The 3,910-nt window shown below is 33.5% G+C and overlaps 1 pseudogene; it reads left to right on the plus strand.

Annotated features, from left to right (window-relative positions):
* The first annotated feature begins 2,059 nt into the window (after window positions 1–2,059).
* LOC120220662 lies at window positions 2,060–2,150 on the plus strand (annotated as a pseudogene).
* Window positions 2,151–3,910: the final 1,760 nt, after the last annotated feature.

Raw genomic sequence — 3,910 nt, forward strand, 5'->3', positions numbered from 1 at the left:
ACCTATGTTAGTCTTCTGACTTACCGTAATGTAAGATAATAATTTTTTAAGCCACTCAATTTGTGGTAATTTGTTATAGCAGTAAAGGAAAATAATATAATAAAATGCAGCATAGGTGTTACGTGTAAAGATAAAATGTATGAGCACCTAGGTAGCTCATTTGGTTAAACGTTTGACTCTTACTCTCAGCTCAGGTCATGATCTTCTGGCTGGTGAGTTGGAGCTCTGTATCAGGCTCCATGATGTCAGAGCAGAGCTTGCTTGGGATTCTCTCCCTCTCTGCCTCTCTGTGTCCCTCTCCTACTTATACCTTTTCTTTTGAAGCAAATAAATAAACTTTAAAAATAAATAAATAAAATAAAGATAAAATATATTATAAGTACAGCAAAAAGATTGATATGAGAGAAATGAAAATACTAAAATGGCAAAACAATGAATTATAGATAATGAGCCAACAAATCAAGTGTTATAAAAACATACAAAGTGACCCAAAAAAGTTAGAAAAAGATAGAAAGGGGACAAAACAGATAAGATCAATAGTAAACATATAGTAAGATGATTGATTTAAGGGTAAAGATGCTGATGATCACATTAACCATAACTATACACCAATTAAAAGTGAGATTTTCATATTGAATAAAACATCAGGATGTATTTATATGCTATCTACAAGAAATGTACTTTAAATATAAACACACATATAATTTAAATATGTAGGGGAAATGGGTATACTATGGTAACAGTAATCATAAAAGGTTTGGTGTAGTCATATTACTATCAGACAATGTAGATTATTGAGCAAAGAATATCACCAGAAATAAAAAGTCTATTTCATGACAGTAAGAAGTCAGCCATTCAAGAAGTTAGAATAGTCCTAAGCATTTGCACATATAACATTCCAATACATGAAGCAAAAATGATAGAATTGAAAGAAGCAAAAGCCAGATCCACAATTAAAAGCACAGATTGTAATACCTTTCTATCAATAATAGATAGATCAAGGAGAGAGAAAATCAGTAAGGATATAGAAGAATTGATCAATATTATCAGCAAAATTTACCTAATTGACAGAGATTCTCAATCATCAACAGAATACACATTCTTTCCTAGGACACATGACACATTTGCCAAGAGACTATATTCTGGGACACAAATGTGTCTCACTTGTTCAGAAGGATTCAAGGCATACAAAGTACATATTCTAACCATAATGGAAATAAAGGGAAAATCGTTAACAGAACAATCTCTGGACAATCCAAACATAGGCATCAAAATGAAAAAATTTTAAGTTATTCTCAAGTGAATGAGAATTACAATGCATGTAACAAAATTAATGGGGTGCTGTTAAGCATTAAATTAATTTCAATATAGGCTTATACTAAAAAAAAGTATCTAAAACTAATGACCTAAGTTTCCATGTTAAGACCCTATACTGATAAAATACAATTAAATGTAAATTAGCAGGAAAAAAATATCAGAATGGAAGTGTGAAATCAATTAAGTGGGGGAAAAAAAAGAAAACCAATGACACTAAAATATATTTGAGAATATCAACTTTAAAAACCTAACTAGAGTAATCAAAAAATAAATGAGAAAAGACCAAGATTTCCAAAATTATGAGAGAGATGATATTAATATGTAGTCTATAAATAATAAAAGTACATGTAATAAATATTATGAACAGTACATTAATAATTTTTAAAACTTAAAACAGAATGTTTGTTAAAAGCCACAAACTGCTATAGCACATTCAAAAAGAAATGATAATCTAAATTTCCTATTTACAGATGAAATTGAACTTGCATCTACAAACCTTTCCACAAAGAAAACACCAGATCAAAATGGTTCACTGGGGAATTCCACCAAATACTTTAGGAAAATATAATAGCCACTATGCAAAACTCTTCTAGAAAATAAAAGGGAAGAAAATTTCCAATTAATTCTATGAACCAGCGTAACCCTGATATCACAACCAGAAAAATAAAAGGAAATACAACTGCAGTACTCTTCTAAAACATAGGCATGGACATTCTAAACAAAAACTTAGAAAAATAAATGTATCGCTTCTCGGCCTTTTGGCTAAGATCAAGTGTAGAAAAATAAGTGTATCAATATATAAAATATATGTATTATTCTTGAAAATACAGTATTTATCATAGGAACAAAAAGTTGCTTTAATATGCAAATATCAATCAAAGTGTAATTCAACATATGTATAACTTTTGTTTCAAAGAAAAAAACGTGGGGTTATCTAAATAGACATAGAAAAAAAACATTTGACAAAATTCAACATTTACCTAGATGAAAAGATCTCAAACTAAGAATAGTCAGGAACTTTCTCATTCTGATAAAAGGCATCAACAAAAAAACCTACAACTAACATTATGCTTAATGGTTAGAAACTAAATTTTTTCTAAGATTGGTAACAAAAATATCTCCTCTTACTACTCCTACCCATCATCATAATAGAAGTCCTAGTCAGTAAAATAAGGGAAAGAAAATAAATGAAAGTCATACAGGTTGGAAAGAAGAAATAATAATCCCTAATTTCAGATAATGTGATTATGTAGAAAGTCCCAGACAGTCCACAAAAAATATCACAGAGCTAAAAGGTGAGTTTAGTAAAGCCACAGAATAAAAAGTCAACACACGAAAACTCAATGGTATATGTATTTACTAGCAACGGACAATTGGGAACTAACATTTTTTTAATATAAAAATCATTCAATAGCTTCTTTAATCATTAAACAAATCACACTATTTTATTTTAAGTTTATTTATTTTGACAGAGAGTGAGAGCAAGTGAGTGAGAGAGACAGAGAAAGAGAGAGAGTGAGTGAGTACAAGTAGGGAAGGGGAAGGGAGGGTAGAGAGAATCCCAAGCAGGCTCCATGCTGACAGTGAGGAGTACCACATGGGACTGGATCTCACTAACTGAGATCATTACCTGAGCCGAAATTAAGAGTCAGATGCTTAACTGATTGAGCCACCCAGACACCCCCACAATGTCTTTTAATTCTCTCTGCCATAATTACTGTTTTTCCCATTGCTGATAGTTTTCTGGCATGCCTGATGAAAAGAGGAGGATTCTTTACTCTCTCAGACAAGAAAAGCCATTTCCTTATTGGGATTCAGTTGAAAGTATCTTTAGTGATCCTCTATGCTCCTGCTTTACTATCTAAGTCTGAGTCAAATCAGGAATTAAAAATCACTCAGTAGGTTAACCAGGGAAAGTGTGGTATAAAGAACTACGAAAAGTATATGGAAACTCCACATAATGCCTGAGGGATAAGAGATAGTTCCCAAGGAAGGAAAAACTTGAGATTCTGACTTTGTTGGAGAAGGTTTCATTTGGTCTAGTGGATGACTGAGAAGTTTAATGATTTGCCCAGGCCAGAACTGGTCTGCAGTCAGGGTATAAGCAGGAAGTAACATCAATGTGCTGAGGGTGAAGCACCTTTCTGGGTATGCTCTGGGAAGCAGCACAAGGTCCTGCCTGAGAAATCATGGTGCAGATGCAGGTGGGAGGTCTCTCCAGAGCTGATTTTCCTATACAGGGCTTACTGAAGGTTATTGCCAGGCATAGCCTAGGTCACAGTGTTGGGGCGGAGATCAACTGGATGCTCTCACCTGCGTACAGCTAACCCACCAAGCAGCCTTGGACAACAGCTAGAAAGATGTTTGCCATCCCCCCCACACCCATGTCTCTCCAGTGCCCTCTACTGAGAAACATAATATGTCATTGCAGGAAGGATGCTTAGAGTTCTGTCCATTATGGATGAACATATATTGAAAGGCAAATTTGGAGTAGAGAGGCAAGAAGTTGATAATTGGCATACCCTTTAAAATCTTATATCCTTCAATTTACATAGGTCAAATGGAAAATGAATTATCCAACTGTGTGCTATAG

Source organism: Hyaena hyaena, unplaced genomic scaffold (genome assembly GCF_003009895.1).
Source record: "Hyaena hyaena isolate Hyena2069 unplaced genomic scaffold, ASM300989v1 scaffold_718, whole genome shotgun sequence".
NCBI classification, from domain to species: Eukaryota; Metazoa; Chordata; class Mammalia; order Carnivora; family Hyaenidae; genus Hyaena; species Hyaena hyaena.